The sequence below is a fragment of the Mobula hypostoma genome, chromosome 3, assembly GCF_963921235.1.
Source record: "Mobula hypostoma chromosome 3, sMobHyp1.1, whole genome shotgun sequence".
Classification (NCBI taxonomy): domain Eukaryota; kingdom Metazoa; phylum Chordata; class Chondrichthyes; order Myliobatiformes; family Myliobatidae; genus Mobula; species Mobula hypostoma.
Window position 1 is genome coordinate 118,911,860 of NC_086099.1, and position 18,825 is coordinate 118,930,684.

At 40.3% G+C, this 18,825-nt stretch overlaps 1 protein-coding gene across 1 annotated transcript in view; it reads left to right on the forward strand.

The window, feature by feature from the left end:
- The window catches only part of LOC134344218 (AT-rich interactive domain-containing protein 2-like), a 378,430-nt gene that overhangs the window by 253,541 nt on the left and 106,064 nt on the right, over positions 1-18,825 (forward strand). The gene's annotated exons all lie outside the window — the stretch shown is intronic.

Genomic DNA, 18,825 nt, shown 5'->3' on the forward strand with positions numbered 1-18,825 from the left:
ACTAGCAGCATCGCAGAAGTTGCCAGTCAGCTTTGAACTCAACGTAGGACTGCCTTAGGGACTCCAGTTCCAGTTTTTTTTCCTTGGGGTTCACTCCCAAGCCTTCCCTGTGAATGGGGGTAGTCACAAGGCAACTGAGGTTTGAGATTAGAGTTTTCCTTCTCCAAGATGAGTTGCCAATCACGGCTGACAGGCTCCATCTGCCTGAAGCATTATTCATTATATGAAACCTACAGCCAGCTCTTTTGGGCTTTTTGAGTGTTACAAGCTGAAACACAAACAGTTGAAGCTGTTAATAAATTACCAACAACATTGATTCAGTAAAAAAAAAGACAGCTTCATATTTGCACCCAGCCTGAACAGTGTAGTCTTGGCACCTTAGAGCTGTACGAAGCATTTTCTTTTGCACTCCCTATATTTTTCTCTGTTCAACTTTTTGTAATGTTTTAATAGGTTCCAAATCATTCATGATTGTTTTGCTTGTTGCAAGGAGTACTAATGTCAGCTTATTTAACAAGTTAATATATGATGTGCTCGCTCAGAACAAACTGCAGTTAGGTAGAAGACCTGTTTTTGAAGCACTATCCTTTTAACTTATAATGTGTATTTATTAACACTGTGCTCTCAGTATGAAAAAGGCTCAAGGTTGCAGAGTGAATTGCATTAGAATTATACAGCACAGCAGGAGCATTCAAACACATGTTGCCAGTGCAAGCTTTCTGAAAACCTATCTAATTTGCCTGCAAGCTACAAGTGTAGTTTTAATTTATTCTTATGTTGAGGTGTCGTTATTACAGTCAAAGCCAGCATTTGATACACACATCTCAACTGCCTCTGAACCAATAGCCATTTCAGAGAGGTAGATTTGAGAGTGGTAAAGAATGGTGAGCCAGTGTTATTTTTTAATGTGAAGCAGTCTGCTACCTTTGTGCTAATAATCACTATTACTTACCTTTCCTTTAAATTATATAGTGTTGGATTTGATCTTGGTAATCCATGGCATCCATATTAAATTCACATTTCACAAATGCTGTTTAAGCTGTATGATACAAACTGGCATGCCATCCTTGTTTATCTTCTCCCCTGACACTGGAACTAGCTATTCCTATTTATAAAAGTACATCACTGACATTTAACGTGCGTTCTGCATACTGTATTGTATAGTTTAAAACTATAGTTTTGGGTCATGGGGTGGAAATATGTCTCTAGAAAAAGAGATATAAAGCACTCCTTCCTTCTTTTAGCCCGTAGGTCACCCTTGGGCAAGGTGTAGCACCTGCTTATCTAACCCCCCCCGCCCCCGATCAGGATCACATGAAGCCATGAGAACAGGTGGTGGATGGTTGTATGAGCAGTTGGTGCATATCACAAGTCCTGGTTATGCAACAACTGATGCCAGACAGACAATCTCGAAAGACTATTGATAATGGCTAAAGTCATCTGTCATGTAAAGGCACTGCTTAGAAGAAGGCATGGCAAACTACTTCTGTAGAATTTGCCAAGATCAATCAGGGTCATGGAAAGACCATCATCACCCACGACGTATGACATGGCACAAATGAACAAACAAAATTTAGTAGATTTATCCTGTATGGTCTTTTTTTTAATATTTGTATATTTGGATCTCCTCAAAGACTTCAAAATACGAAGTAAATTTATTATCAAAGTACATATATGTCAACATATACAACCCTGAAATTCATTTGTTCACTTGTTAATAAATAAACAGACAACTGAGCTTTAGAGCCTAGTCTTATTATCTAGTTTAGAAATTGGCTTCACTGGCATGCATGTGAAAATGTGTACTTCGTAGACTTCTGTTGGGTTTATTATGTAGCTATTCATTTATAAAATTCCAGTTCCTTCATGCAATGCAGGGGAGACGAAGGTGGGAGCCTTGCTTTTCCCAATCTTCTTATGAAGTGGAGGCAAGCAAGGGTTCCCCCCCACCCCCCATCTTAGCTGAGTCTTACAGGAGTACCATTGAGAGCAACCTGACAAGTTGCATCTCCATCTGATATCGGAGCAGTCAAGTATCGGACCAGAAGTCCCTGCTAAAGAATGTGAGAACAGCTGAGAGGATCATAGGGGTTTCCCTACCATCCATCGGGAATACTTATCAGGAGTGCTGCATTTGCAGGGCCCTTAGTATTATTAAGGATCCCACTCATCCATCCAGTATTCTCTTTGACTTCCTACCATCAAGCAGGAGACTACAATGTGGCTAACAGAGACCATAGTTGGGAGCTTCACTTCAAAGGATATACTTTGTATTGAAAGGAGAGGCAGGAAGGCATATGCGGTGATGTGGCTCTGTTGGTAAGAAATGGATTTACTTCTTTAGAGAGAGGTGACATAGGGTTAGAGAATGTTGAATCTTTGTGGGTGGAGTTAAGAAATTGCAAGGGTAAAAAATATCATTATGGGAATCATATATAGGCTTCAAAATAGTAGCCAAGATGTGGGGTTGAGATTGCAAAGGGAGCTGAAAAAGCCATGTAATAAGGTTAATGACACAATTATAATGGGGATTTCAATATGCAAGAGGATTGGGTGTCGGACTGAGAGAGGGAATTTGTTGAGTGCCTATGGGATGGCTTGTGAGAGCAGCTTGTGCTTAAGCCTACTTGGGGAAAGTCTATCTTAGCTTGGGCGTTGTGTAATACACATCTTATTAGAGAGCTTAATGTAAAGGAACCTTAGGAGGCAGTGGCCATAATATGACTGAATTTTTACTGCAATTTGAGAGGGAGAAGCATAACTCACATGTATCTGTATGGCAGTGGAATAAAGGGAATTACAGAGGCACGAGAATGGAGCTTGCCCAGGTGGAGTGGAGGAGGATGCTGGTGGGGATGCCGGCAGAGCAGAGATGGCTAAACTTTATGGGAATAGTTCACAAGGCGCAGGATAGATATGTTTCACAGAGGAAGAAGTTCTCAAATGGCAGGGGTAGGCAACTGTGGCTGACAAAGGAAGTTAAGAACTGCACAGAAGCCCAAAGAAATGGCATATAAGGGAGCAAAAGTGAGTGGAAGTTGGATGATTGGGAAGTTTTTAAAACCCAATAAAAGGCATCTAAAAAGCTATACAAAGGGAAAAGATGAAATATGAGAACAGAGTAGCCAATAATATAAAGCAGGATACCAAAAGTTTTCTTCCAGTTAATAGAGGTGAGAGTTGATGTAGGGCAACTGGAAAATGATGCTGATGAGGTAGTAATGGAGGACGAAGAAATGGCAGGTGAATTTAATGGGTACTTTGTATCTGCCTTCACTATGGAAGGCACTAGCAGTGTGCCAGAGGTCCACGAGTGTCGGAGCAGGAGTGAGTGCTGTTGCTATTACAAAGGGAAAAGTGCTAGACAACCTCAAAGATCTTAAAGTGGATAAATCACCTGGGCCAGATGGACTACTTCCCAGAGTCCTGAGAGAGGTTGCTGAAGAGATAATGGATGCAATGGTCATGATCTTTCAAGAATCATTTGATTCTGTCATGGTTCCAGGGGACTAGAAGATGTCACACTGCTTTTTTAATAAGGGAAGAAGACAAAAGAAAGGAAACTATAGGCCAGTTAGCATAACCTCAGTGGTTGGGAAGTTGTTGGAGTCCATTATTAAAGATGAAGTTTCAAGGTACTTGGAGACTAATGATAAAGTAAGTCAAAGTCAGCATGGTTTCTGTGAAGGGAAATCTTGCCTGACAAATCTGTTAAATTCTTTGAAGAAGTAACAGACAGGGTGGACAAAGGAGAGGTGGTGGGTGGCATTTACTTGGATTTTCAGAAGGCATTTGATAAAGGTGCCACTCATGAGGCTGCTTAACAAGATAAAATCCTGTAGTGTTACAAGAAAGATACCGGCATGGATAGTGGAATGGCAGACAGGCAGGAGGCAGTGAGTGGGAATAAAAGGAATTTTTTTTTGGTTGGCTGCCAGTGACTGGTGGTGTTCCTCCGGGGTCAGTATTGCGCCCACTGCTTTTCACGTTGTTTGTCAATGATTTGGATAATGGAATTGACGGCTTTATGGCAAAGTTTGCGGATGATAGGAAGATAGGTGGAGGGGTAGGTAGTGCTAAGGAAGCAATGGGATTGCAGCAGGAGTTAGACAAATGGGAGGAATGGGCAAAAAAAGTGGCAGATGGAATGAAGTGTTGGGAAATATATGATATGCATTATGGTAAAAGGAACAATGGTGCGGACTATTATCTAAATAGGGAGATGGTTCAAACATCAAGCATCAAACAGAGGGACTTGGGAGTCCTCGTGCAAGATTCCTTGAAGGATAATTTACAGGTTGAATCTCTGGTAAAGAAGGCAATTGCAATGTTGGCATTTATTACAAGGGGAATGGAATTTAAAAGCAAGGAGATAATGCTGAGCCTTTATAAGGCACTAGTCAGGCCGCACTTGTCAACAGTTTTGGGCCCCATATCTCAGAGAAGATGTGTTGTCATTGGAGAGATCCAGAGGATGTCCTCGAGGATGATTTCGGGAATGAAGGGGTTAACATATGAGGAGCATTTGGCAGCTTTGGCCCTGTACTCACTGGAGTTTAGAAGAATGCGGGAAATCTCATTGAAACCTACAGAATATTGAAAGGATGTGGAGAGGATGTTCCCTATGGTGGGATATCCACAATTGAGGCACAGCCTCAAAATTGAGGGGTGAGCCTTGAGGACAGAGGTAAGGAGGATTTTTTTTTAGCCAGAGAGTAGTAAATCTGTGGAATGCTCTTGGTGGAGGCCAAGTCCATGTATATATTTGAGGCGGAAGTTGATTGTTTCCGGATCGGTCAGGGCATTCAAGAATATGGCGAGAAAGCAGGTGTATGGGGCTGAGTGGGATCCTGGACTAGCCTTGATGGAATGGTGGGGCAGACTCACTGGCCTGAATGGCCTAGTTCTGCTCCTATGTCATGTGGTCTTGTATATAAATGACTTGGATGAGAATATCCCAGTAAGTTTACCGGTGGGGGAGCCCATTTGTTCAGATGGATTTCATTCTTTTCTTTTTCAATCTTTTTATTAGTATCGTAATAATAAAGGTTAACATAACATAGTAACCATATGAAGTTATTGGGATTATATTGTTATAATTATCATATATAAATATAAACCCAGTTAGTACATGGATATTAAACCTCCCAATCTTACAAGATACTAATATTATATATAAGCAAATTAACATGATAAAGGAAAAAAAAGAAAAGAAAAAAACCCCCCAAAAATCTAACAAGACTAACCAACTAAACTACAGGGAAAAAAGAAGGCATGGGCTGTTGTAAAACATAAAACAAAAGAACCATTAGTGCCGGTGACTTCGCTCTCCTCAACACATACTAAAAAGAAATAGAATAGGTTTGGAAAAGGTCAAATTACATCATATGGAAGCATCGAAGAAATAGCCACCAAGTTTTTTCAGATTTAATAGAGGGATCATAAATAACACTTCTAATTTTTTCTAAGTTTAAACACAACATAGTTTGAGAGAACCAATGAAATGTGGTGGGGGGACTGATCTCTTTCCAATTCAGCAAAGTGGATCTTCTGGCCATTAGTGTGAGAAATGCAATCATCCGACAGGCTGTAGATGTTAAAAGATTTGGTTCTATCATTGGTAAACCAAAAATTGCAGTAATAGGGTGGTGTTATAAATCAATACTCAAAATAGTTGAAATAATATCAAAGATATCTTTCCAGTATTTTTTTAAAAGAGGACATGACCAAAACATATAAGTTAAAGAAGCTATCTCGGAGTAACATCCATCACATATAGGATTTATATGAGAGTAATAACGAGCTAATTTATCCTTAGATATATGAGCCCTATGCACTACTTTAAACTGTATCAACGCGTGTTTAGCACGTATAGAGAATGAATTAACTAATTGAAGAATTTTTTCCCATTTTTCAATAGGTAAAGTAATCTTAAGTACCATTTTCCAATCGATCTTAACTTTATTGGATACGTCTGGATGTATTTTCATAATTATATTATAAATGTTTGCTATTACACCTTTCTGAAAAGGATTTAAACCTAAAATTTTTTCCAAAATATCCAATGAATATAAATTCGGGAAGGTGGGAAGAACGGTATTTACAAATTTCTAATCTGTAAATATCTAAAGAAATGGGATCTAGGCAAATTATATCTGTTAGATAATTGTTCAAAAGACATGAAACAATGATCCAAAAATGGATCACAAAATCTTAATATACCTTTATTTTTCCAAGCCAAGTAGGCTTAATCCATGATAGAGGGCTGAAAAAACAAATTAGATATAATAGAACTTGCCAGAATAAATTGATTCAACCCAAAAAAATTTTTGAAATTGAAACCATATTCATAAAGTATATTTTACTATTGGGTTAACCATTTGTTTATGCAATTTAGAAAGAGAATGGGGAAGTGAGGTCCCTAAGATAGAATCCAATGAAAACCCTTGTAAAAATTTACATTCAAGATTTACCCAGTGTGGGCTTGAAGTTATGTCCAAGTCCCATGACCAAAATTTTAAATATCGAATATTATTTGCCCAATAGTAAAATCTAAAATTCGGCAATGCCAGGTCCCCCCTCCTTTTTAGATTTCTGTACATGTCTTTTACCTATCCTAGGATTTTTATTCTGCCACATATATGAAAAGATTTTGGAATCAACCTTATCAAAAAAGGATTTCAGAATAAAAACTGGCACCGCTTGAAATAAATATAAAAATTTAGGTAAAATAATCATCTTGATAGCATTGATCCGACCTATCAATGATAGAGACATTGGTGACCATTTAGTAAACAAAAGTTTAATCTGATCAATTAAAGGTAAAAAATCCTTAAATAAATCCTTATGCTTTTTTGTAATTTTAACCCCTAAGTATGTAAAGAAATTGGTAATCAATTTAAATGGTAAACATCCATAAATTGGAACCTGCATATTTAGGGGAAATAGTTCAGTCTTATTAAGGTTCAGTTTATAACCAGAAAAGTTATGAAGCTCAGCCAACAAGGATAAAACTGCAGGAATGGATTTCTCAGGGTTAGAGATATATAATAGCAAATCATCTGCATATAATGATAACTTATGTATTTCAATCACACGGGTAATACCAAGAATGTCAGGTGGGTCTCAAATAGCAATTGCTAAAGGTTCAAGGGCAATATCAAATAATAATGGATTAAGAGGACATCCCTGCCTAGTACCCCGAAATAAACGAAAAAATGGAGATCTTTGATTATTGGTAAAAACCGAAGCTACAGGGGTATGATATATCAATTTAATCCAAGATATAAATATCGGACTAAAACTAAATTTCTCAAGTACAGTAAATAAATATGGCCATTCAACTGGATTTCAAGCGACATTCGGAAGGTGGTGTGTGCTTTCGCGCAGACCATGAGACCAGCGTGTGAGTTAAAGGTAACTTCAAGATGAGCTCTATCTTATGTGTATATTTGGACTGGGTTAATTGTAATGGGCCTTTTTATTTATATTTTTCTTTTTCCCTACTGACTGTTCAATAAAGTGAAATTTATAAATGTACTTCCTTTATAATTGTATGCAGTGTATGATCTGTTACTTCTTCCCAAAAGCTAATTGCATGGGGACAGTATTTACAGTTTTTGCACAGATTGGGGTTTGGATGTTCGAGAAATCGCAGCTTCCTGGTTTTGGTGGGATACAATTCATACTGACCTTAGACATATGGAGTTCAGGTGGCTCTCAGTCCAGTGGCTGTCAGCAAGGGGCTAAGGAGCTGTGTGTCTAGAGATACTCGGTAAAAGGGGGTTTCATTATGGGGGCTTGCTTGGGATTTGATTCCCTGAATACTGCGTAGTTACTGTAAGAATTGATTAAGTGGTTTGTGTGTTTAAGTCTGTGTTTAAACTAGTATTTGGGAAAGTGATTAAGATACTTGATTATGGACGCCACAGAGATTAAGCTTTGGTGCTATTCATAGAGATTATCCACAACTAATGCTTATGTTCTGAGCAGGGTGGATATCTGCTGCCCGGATGAATTGTTGATTAGGGTTTTAAATGCAATTAAAGTATTAGGGAAAGTTACCCTCATTGAACTGTGTTTTGATCAATCTGTTAGTCCAGACTAGCAAGGATGGGCTGGAGAGGATCTGTCTGGTACAATTGGGCACCTGGAAAGGCGGAGCAATGGATCATCCTTACTTTTAGAGAAGATAGAAATGTAGGCGTGCATGAAGAATTGGAGAAGAGTTTCCTGTAGCTGAGGGTGGAGACTTTAAAGACAAGTTCTCTCGTTTCTGTAGAGTGAGGAAAAGAAGTTGTCTAATGTGAAAGATCTAATGAGTCCTTCAGTGGTTGATTTAAATTCTGAGCTCATTTTGGCTATTACATCACTGGTTGATAAATGCAGAAAACCAATGTTATTGTAGGCTGGGAGTGTTCTCTGTGGTCAAGCCCCTATCTGATGGAGAAGAAAAATAGGGGTTTGGGCTGAGCAGCTACTGGATGAATGGCAGTGCTCAGATAATATGAAAAATCTGAGACTGGTAGGGAGCTCAAAGGGCCTGGTGGCTGATATAATGAGGTTCCTTAAGGCAAAAAATCCATTAGCCACATCAGGTAATTACCTGCAAGCTCAGAGATTAGCATAGATGGAAATCTCGGTCGGCATATATGATTCGGGTTGAAGGTCCTGTTTCTGTGCTGTATGATTCTGACTCTGGTTTTGGTATTTTACATTGCATATCCAAGTAGAGATCTAACAAAATTGTAACACTGTGTAGAATGTACTGATACTTCTCTGAAAGCCTTGCTTTACTTATTTTGTTTAGAAATACGATGGTAGCAGGCCTTTCCAGTGCAGTGAACCTGCCCTGTCCAATTATACCAATGTGACCAATTACCTACTAACCTGTCTTTGGAAATAGGAAGGAAACCAAAGCACCCGGAAGAAACTCACATGGTCATGGGGAGGACAGACAAACTCTTTACAGGCAGCGGTAGAATTGAACTTGGTTTGCTGGTGCTTTAATAGGGCCATGCTAATGTGCCACCCTAACTTATCTGAATAAATTAGATATGATTGTATACAATTTCATGGCTATCTAATTCTGTGCACTTTTAGGTGACTGATGATATAATTTGACAGTAATAATAGTTGAGAAACTGCAAATTTAGTCAAAAAGAGAAAGGAGGCAATAAAAGGCTTAGGAAGTGAAATCAGCTATGTCCCTTGAGGTACATAAAGGAAGTAGGAAAAAATTAAGCAGAGAATCAACAGATCTAAAAGGAGCCATGAAATGTCCTCGGTGAATAGGATTAAGGAAATCTCCCAAGGCTTTTTGTATATTAAAAATAAGAGATAACTAGAGGCAAGGTTAGGAACACTCAAGGACAAAAGAGGGAATTTATGCACGGCTAAAGGGAAGTGGTGAGGTTCTAACTGATTACTTTTTATCAGTATTCACCAAGTAGAAGGATGTTGTATATGTTAAGATCTAGGAGGGGAAATGCTGATATTTTAGGCATGTTGATGTTGAGGAAGAGGAGTTGGGTCTCTTGCAGAATGTTACGATGGAAAAGTCCCCAAGACCTGATGGAATCTTATCCCAGGTCAGTGAGAGAGGCGAGAGAGTAGATCGCAGGGGCTATGTCAGAGATCTTTGTATCATCTTCAACCACAGGTGAGGTTGCAGGAGCCTGGAGAATAACATTTGTTTTTCCTTTGTTTAAGAAGGGCAATGGAAGAATAAGAAATGATAGGTTGGTGAGTGGCAGGGAAAATATTGAAGAAGATTCTTCAGGGTAAGGTCTGTTTGCATCTGGAAAAGGCTTTGTATGGGGAGATCATGTATTACAAACTTGATTTGAAAGAAATGAAAGACTTTAAGGGCAGAGCCTGAGTCCGAGAGTGAGGAATAAGCTGATGTTTGACTGATTTAAGTGCCAGGCCAGATTGGAAAGGTCAAGTATGGGCCAAATCTAGGCAGCAGAGCACGGGCCTGGGAGCATATTGAAGCAGCTGGGCCCAGGTCTGAGTGCAGGGAACGAGCCAATGCTTGGGCAGTTTAAGCGCCAGGCCAGATTAAAGGTCATGGTGTTGGGGCTGGAGGAGAGGGATGGGCTGGTGTTCAGCTCGCTGCTTGGCATGGTTTACTTGTCTCTATGCTGAACTGAGACAGTGGCCTGCACCTAACAGGCTCCTAAACCAGCTTCAGTGATGACTGTTTTCGTGACTGTCTACTCACTTTCATGAGCTTCAGTTCTGAATGTTATTTGTTTACTTTTTATTGTTTGCATGATTTGTTCTTTTTTTCTTGCGCATTATGTGTTTGACATTCTTTTTTAATGGGTTTTATTGGGTTTCTTTGACTTGTGGCTGCCTATAAGGAGATGAATCTCAAGGTTGTTATGTACTTTGAACTTTGAGTGTTTGAGAAGCCAACAAAGGTAATTGATGAGGATAGGGCAGTGGATGCTGTATACATGGACTTCAGTAAAAGTTACAACAAGGTAGGTTGAACCAAAATCATAGCGCATGGGATCTATGGTGACTTATTAGATTGGATTCAAAAGTGACATAGCTATAGAAGACAGAAGGTAGTGGTAGACGGTCGTTACTCTGACTGGATATCTGTGACCATTGGTGTTCTACAAGGATCAGTATTGAGATCTTGGTTTGTGATATATATAAATGATTTGTCTGAAAATATAGGTCTGGTGATTGGTAACTTCTAGATAACACAAGAATTGGTAGAGATGAAGACAGAGAAGAAGTTTTGTCAAAGTATACTGCAGGGTATAGACCAGTTGGAAACATGAACAGTGAAATGGCAAATAGAATTTAATCCAAACAAGATTGCACTGTTGGGCTTTGGAAGGTCCAATGTAAGAGGAAAGTATGTAATAAACAACAGGATTTTCAGGGCCATTGATATACAAAAGGATTTTGGAATGCAAGTCCCTAGCTCCCTGCAAGTAGCAATACTAACAAGTAAATAGAGTTCAAAGTAAATTTATATCGATGTAGGTAAATGTTATTATGTACTACCTTGAGAATAACTTCCTTTGCAGATATTTAAGGGGAAAAGAAGAAATAAAATAAAACTTTCCAAAAAAAAACTATACGTAAGCAGACAAACTAATAAACATCAATGGCAAAAGAAGACAAACTGTGTAAATAATATTGAGAATGGGAGTTGTAAAAAGTCTTTCCGAGTGAGTCCGTGTTTAATAGAATTGGATCAGGGTAGTAGTGAATGAAGTTATCCATGGCAGTTATGAGCCTATTGGTTGTGTTACGTAACCGGCAACAATGAATATTAATCGAGACAGGTTTTATAAGAACAACCAAACATTTATTAAACACGTATAAACGATAAGGGGAAAAAAAACAAAGGAAAACTTTAACCGGAGGTTAACAGGTACGCAGCCGTTCATCAACTCCACTCGGCTCTGGTTCTTAAAGTGTTAAATGCTGAAACAGTTCTTCAAGCGATACAGTCAGATATAGTTCTTAAAGCGATAACTTCAAAAGTCCAACAGTTTTACGCATTCAATTGGGAGAGACTTCTCTGGAGAAGGATTTCTTCACCGACGCACCTTTACTGCCGGTTCTGTTCACAGGATTCCCGATGCCGAAATTAAACAGTTTAAATTGACTGACCTTAAATTCCTTTTAGAGAGAGAGCCTTTTTGCATGAACTCATTGCCCTTTTACAAGAGTTATCTCGATGCAGGTTCTTTCCGACGAAGACTCAATAAGGTCGATTCTTTATTAAACTGCCAAAAGATGCCGACTTCTCTCGATCCTTCACTTCGATGAGTTCTTCAGTCTCCCTTCAAAACTGTCGGAATTGAGTAAATTGGCACTTCCAGCCACAAATCTCCAGTTCAATAGTACAATATCTTGTAAGAGAACGCACCTTCCATTTTAAAAATGAAACTGCGTCACAAAAACAAACACGCAACAGAAACGGAGGCACAACATGTTCTACCTGGAAATCTACAAACCCATTACATCATTCTCACAAAAAAAACAGATTTCCTTGAGCATGTAACAGTTGTAGAGAAATAATTGTTCCTGAACCTGGTGGTGTGGGATGTAAGGCTTCTGTACCTTTGTCTGATGGTAATAGTGAGAAGATGACATGGCCTTGATGGTGGGGTTCACTGACAATGGCTGCTGCTATCTTTTGGAGGCGGTCTATGAACTGCTTGGTGGTAGGGAGGGCTTAACCTGTGATGCACTGGGCTGTATCCCATCATTTTTCTTTTTTTTTTTTTGAAGCCTTTTCTATTCTTGAGCATAAAAGATTGCACACCTAGTCCATGATACAACCAGTTAGGATACTCTCCACTGTGCATCTACAGAAGTTTGTCAACATTTTTGGTGAAATGTCAATTCTGTGCAAACTTCCAAGAAAGTAGAGGTGCTTTTAAGCCTTCTTTGTGATAACACTTCTGTGCTGGTCTCAGGACAGATGCTCTGATATGATGATACCAAGGAATTTAAAGTTACTTACCCTGTCCTTCTGTTTCCCTTCTGAGGTCTAGCTTATGGACCTCTGGCTTCTTCCAACAAAGGTAATCAGTTCTTTGGTTTTGCTGACATTGGTGCCAGAACAATAACCTCTTACTCACTCAACCGGATTTTCAATCTCCCCTCTGTGTAATGATCCATCACCACCTTTAATTTGTCCAACAATAGTGGTGTTGTCAGCCAACTTAAATATGGCATTAGAGATGTACCAGACCATACAATCATAAGTATAAAGGGAGTAAAAGAGTGTGTGGGGAGTGGGGTGGGGTTAAGTACTCAGCCCTGTGGTGCATATGTGCTGAATAGTGAGTGTGGATGAGTTGTTGTTGACAATCTGTACGAACTAGGTCAGCAGTGAGGATACCAAGGATTCAGTTGCAAAACAAGATATTGAGGCTCTGGTCTTGCAGCTTAGTGATAAGTTTTGAGGGGTGGTGATAATGTTGACTGCTGAGTTGTCATTGGTGTGCATCCTGATGTATGCATCTTTGTTGTCCAGGTGATCCAGAGCTGAGAGAAGAACTACTGAAGTGTCATTAGCTATTGCAAGGGATGATAAAGAAGGTGCCTTCATTGGCCAAGGGATTGACTATAAGGGTTGGCACACCAAGTTGCAGTGTATCAGCTTTGTTTAGACAATATAAGAATGTTACGAAGTTCTGGTCTCCATTTCATAAAGAATGTAGACCAGAGCTTGGTTTGGAGAGAGTGCAGAAGAGGTTCACTGGAACTTTTGCTGGTTTAGAGGGTATCCGCTATAAGAGAGATTGAACAAGCTTGGATTGCTTTCTCTGGAATGTTAGAGGGTGATTGATGAGCTAACAGACTATATAAAATTATGAAAGTCAGAGAAGGGTAGTTAGTCGGTCTTTTGGAAATGGAAAATACAAGAGGGCATAGCTTTAAGTTGAGAGAAGGGAAGTTTAAAGGAGATGTACAAAGCAAGTTATTTTTGCACAGTTGAGTAACAGGTGACTGGATAGGCTGCCAGGGGAGCTGGTGGAAGCAGATACACTAGTGCTGTTTAAGAGTCACTTAGACAGATGTGTGCAGGCAGGTAATGGTGGTTGGGCGGGGGGGCGTGGTGCAGGGGTGGATATACACCACGAGCAGGTAGCCATGTAATTTGAATTGGCATAGACGTAGTCAGCCAAGGGGCCTGTTTCTGTTCTTGTTCTGTATGGTTTTATGTTTTAATAATGCAAAATTACAAATATAACTTCCCACTTTTATCTCTTTGCTTTATCTGCTGTATGAAAGAGCTTAAACGACAGTTTATTTTGGGACTGAAAAGATTATTGCAGTATGTATTATGGGGGGGAAAGGGCAATTTATTTATTTATTTATTTATTGAGAAATAGTGTGGGATAGGTCCTTCCAGCTCTTTGAGCTGCGCCTCCCAACAACCTCCCTCTCCCCAATTTAGTTCTAACCTAATCACAGGACAATTTACAATGATCAATTAACCTACCAGCGGAATGTTTTAGGCCAAGACCCTTCATCAGGACCAGAAAAAAGGTGAGATAGCAGCAGGAAGGTCGGGTGAGAGGAGAAAGAAGTACAAGGTAGTAGGTGATAGGTTTAACTGTGGGGGGGAAAGGGTGAAGTAAAGAACTGGGAAGTTGATTGATGAAAGAGATAAAGGGCTGCAGAAGGGGCAATCTGATTGGCAAGGGTAGAAGACCATAGAAGAAAGGGAAGGGGAGGGAGCACTAGAGGGAGATGATGGGCAAGTAAGGAGATAGGTGAGAGAGGAAAATGGGAAGTGGGGCAATTATTGGAAGTTTGAGAAATCAGTGTTGGAGGCTAGCCAGACAGAAATAAAGTTGTTGTTGCTCCAACCTAAGTGTGGCCCCATCATGGCAGTAGAGGAGGCCATGGACTGACGTGTCAGAATGAGAAGTAGAATTGAAATGGGTAGCCACCAGGACATCCCTCGTTTTCTGGTGGACAGAAGGTAGGTGCTCAATTAAGTGGTCTTCCTATCTACATTGAGTCTCAACGATATACAGGAAGTCACACCGGGAGCAACGGACACTGTAGAGGGGCCAACAGACTGACAGGTGAATTTCGGCTTACCTGAAAGGACTGTGAATGGTAGTGACGGAAGAGGGGTAGGGGCAGGTGTGGCACTAGTTCCACTTACAAGGATAAGTACCAGAAGGGAGATCAGCGAGGAGCAGTGAATGAACAAGGGGGTCATGTAGGGAGCTATCCCTGCCGGAAAGTGGGAGAGAGGGCAAAGAGTGCTTAGTGGTGGGATTCTATTGGAGATGGTGGAAGTTATGGAGAATTATGTGCTGTTTCAGAGGCTGGGGGTGGTAGATAAGGACGAAGAAACTGTCTCTGGTGGAATGGTGTGAGGATGGGGCGAGGGCAGACGTGTGCCAAATGGAAGAGATGCAGGTGAGGGCAATGATGATGGTGAAGGAAGTAAAACTCCTTCCTTTGAAGGAGGAGGACATCTCATTAGTTCTGGAGTGCTGAGAATAGATGTGGCAGAGACGGAGGAACTGAGAGAAGGGGATGGTAGTTTCACAAGTGACAGGGTGGGGCGAGGTGCAAAGACAGTAGTGGGAACTGAACCCCGTTGCTGGTATTATAAAGCATTGCGCTAACCACCACGCTACTATGGAGCACTAAATTGTGGAATATGATCCCCAAATGCTGATAAGTCCCTTACAATAATACAAAAAGAATGTCCCAACTCCCAATGAATTTGAAAACTATTCACCTTCCAATACTCAGTAGACTTTACTACAAATGGGGTACAGCTTTTTTTGGACGAGTGCATTATTGGCAGTCCAGATAACTTAGTGTAATTGTGAATTGCTGAACTTGTTGAGAAGCCCTGACTATTATTATCCCACCTATTCACGAATGTTGACTCCTCATGGATTGACCAAGTGCTAATTTCTACTGTTTCCTAGCAGATGCATCAGGGAATTCTGGTGCTGAATCTACTTCAGATTAGGTTTGTTGCTGATTCACTGACTCCAATCATTTTAATAACGTATAGCTTCCAAGGAAGTGGATAAACTTCAGAGTGTTTGCATTTTCTTAAATGAATTGAGTTGATTTAAATGTATTGCTGGCATAGATGTATTTAAATGGATTTAATTCTTTTTAGATTTCAGGTGTTTTAATGTTTATAAGATATTAACCATATTTCATTTTAATAATGTGATTAATTTTGAAAGGCGTTAAGAATCTAGTAAGTGTTTGAATATTTTCATTCACAAAGCCACTTGATGGCTGTAAATCTGGCTGTGAAATTTAACCAGCTGTCAGATCTTTTGAGTTGGGTTGCTTTTTCCAACAGAAGGCTCTGCATGTAGCAGAGCCACACAATCTGAGGTGAACTTTAAGGGAAACAATGCTGCAGTAAGTAAGTGATGCTTGGGAAGTGGTAAGCCTGGTTAGTCAATGGGCCAGACAGAAACATTCCTGTATCAGATGCAGCTCTTGAGTATGTTGTTGACTGCTGACAGCAACTAAATTAGGGGTTTACATTTGGGTAAAGAGGAAGATGAGAGTCTAAGCTTTATGACTTAGAGCCTAGTATATTAGGCAAAGGTACTTATTGACTTATTTGTTAGCATTTTCTCATGATGGCAGCCATCAGCTGAGCAATTTGTGATGTGATCTTAAGGAGGCGTGATTCTTAATTATTATTAAAAGTTTTGTAATATATTTAAATTAACTTAAATAATAATTGACATTAATTTAAATATACAAAACTTTTCTGATTAGGTGCTCTCTTCCAAATATAATAGATTATGCTATCAGTTTAGCAATAAAACAAGGATTTTTACAACAGTGATTAGAATTTAATTAGCAAAATAAGAACAAAAGTCTCTCCCTGCTCCCCTTAGCTTCTACATGCAGATTTAAGTACAAAGCGAATTAACTGAAATGTAATCTAAGTAATTTAAGTCGTATCAAAGCAAATAAATGTAGATGCTATGAAAGTTTGAAAAAAAAATCAAGAAATGCTGGGAGATACTCAACAGATCAAGAGATATTTGTTACAGGCTAACGGCGTTTCTGAAATATTTACCTGTATTTCTGTATCCACAGGTGGTGCTTCACCTGCTGAGTATTTGCTGTATTTTTTGTTTTAAATTGAGTTTTAAGTTCTCTTGACCTTCAGATTGTATAAACTAGGAGTTTATATTCTGTAAGGAACCTACTACTGATGTTTTGCCCTGAAACTAATCACACATAATACAGTTCCATTACAAGTAAAACATCTGCCAACTGGTGAATTTCTCTGTGTGGAGATCAGACAGCAGTACTTACCTGTACATGGAAGGAGTTTGAGGAATAGGAGCTTCCAGCTGGATCACAATTAACATTGCATAATTGCCAGCTTTGTGCTGTTAACTTCAAAGTTAGCCTACCTGATTTGAAAATAGACTGCCATATTTTATATACAGTACGGTGCTCTATGGGGCATTTTGGTGTCACACTAATCAGTCAAGTAACTTAATCAAGGTGTCTGGATAAACAATCCCATTATGATAACTGTGGAAGTTAAAATTGGATTTGCCTATTTTAAAAACAATATATGTCCAGAATTTGTGACAAAGCAGCCTATTGACTCTCACAGCTATCTGGAGCCTACCGACTCTCAGAGATATCTGGACAATTCCTCTTCTCACCCTGTCTCTTGCAAAAATGCCATCCCCTTCTCGCAATTCCTCCGTCTCCGCCGCATCTGCTCTCAGGATGAGGCTTTTCATTCCAGGACGAGGGAGATGTCCTCCTTTTTTAAAGAAAGGGGCTTCTTTTGCTCCACCATCAACTCTGCTCTCAAACGCATCTCCCCCATTTCACACACATCTGCTCTCACTCCATCCTCCTGCCACCCCACTAGGAATAGGGTTCCCCTGGTCCTCACCTACCACCCCGTCCAACATATTATTCTCCGTAACTTCTGCCACCTCCAACGGGATCCCACCACTGAGCACATCTTTCCCTCCCCCCCCCCTGCTTTCCACAGGGACCGCTCCCTACGCAACTCCCTTGTCCATTCGTCCCCCGCATCCCTCCCCACTGATCTCCCTCCTGGCACTTATCCTTGTAAGCGGAACAAGTGCGACACATGCCCTTACACTTCCTCCCTTACCACCATTCAGGGCCCCAGACAGTCCTTCCAGGTGAGGCTACACTTCACCTGTGAGTCAGCTGGGGTGATATACTGCGTCCGGTGCTCCCGATGTGGCCTTCTATATATTGGCGAGACCCGACGCAGACTGGGAGATCATTTTGCTGAACACCTACGCTCCGTCTGCCAGAGAAAGCAGGATCTCCCAGTGGCCACACATTTTAATTCCACATCCCATTCCCATTCTGATATGTCTATCCACAGCCTCCTCTACTGTAAAGATGCAGCCACACTCAGGTTGGAGGAACAACACCTTATATTCCGTCTGGGTAGCTTCCAACCTGATGGCATGAACACTGACTTCTCTAACTTCTGCTAATGCCCCACCTCCCCCTCGTACCCCATCCGTTATTTATTTATATACACACACTCTTACTCTCTCTCTCTCCTTTTTCTCCCTCTGTCCCTCTGGCTATACCCCTTGCCCATCCTCTGGGTTTTGTCCCCCCCTCCCCCTTTTCCTTCTCCCTGGGCCTCCTGTCCCATGATCCTCTCATATCCCCTTTTGCCAATCAACTGTCCAGCTCTTGGCTCCATCCCTCCCCCTCCTGTCTTCTCCTATCATTTTGGATCTCCCCCTCCCCCTCCACTTTCAAATCTCTTACTAACTCTTCCTTCAGTTAGTCCTGAGGAAGAGTCTCAACCCGAAACGTCGACTGTACCTCTTCCTAGAGATGCTGCCTGGTCTGCTGCGTTCATCAGCAACTTTAATGTGTGTTGCTTGAATTTCCAGCATCTGCAGAATTCCTCGTGTTGATGTTTCCAAGTTTGCTGATAATACAAAACTAGGTGGGATTTTGAGTAGGAAGAAGGATGTAAAGAATCTTCAAGGAAATACAAACTGAGTGAGTGGCCAGGACAATGAGCGATGTAATACAGTGTGGAAAAATGAGACGTTATCTACTTTGTGCCCAAAACGGACAACATCAGATTATTTTTTTAAATGTTGAGTGATTTGGGTAATTTCATTTTTGAAAGGACCTAGCTGTCCAGGTACACAACTTGCTTAATGCTAAATGCAGGTGCAGTAAGCAATTAGGACAGCAAATACTGTATTAGCTTTTATTAAAGTACATTTGAGTACAGAAATAAGGATATCCAACTGCAATTATATAGGACTTGCACAGGGAATATTT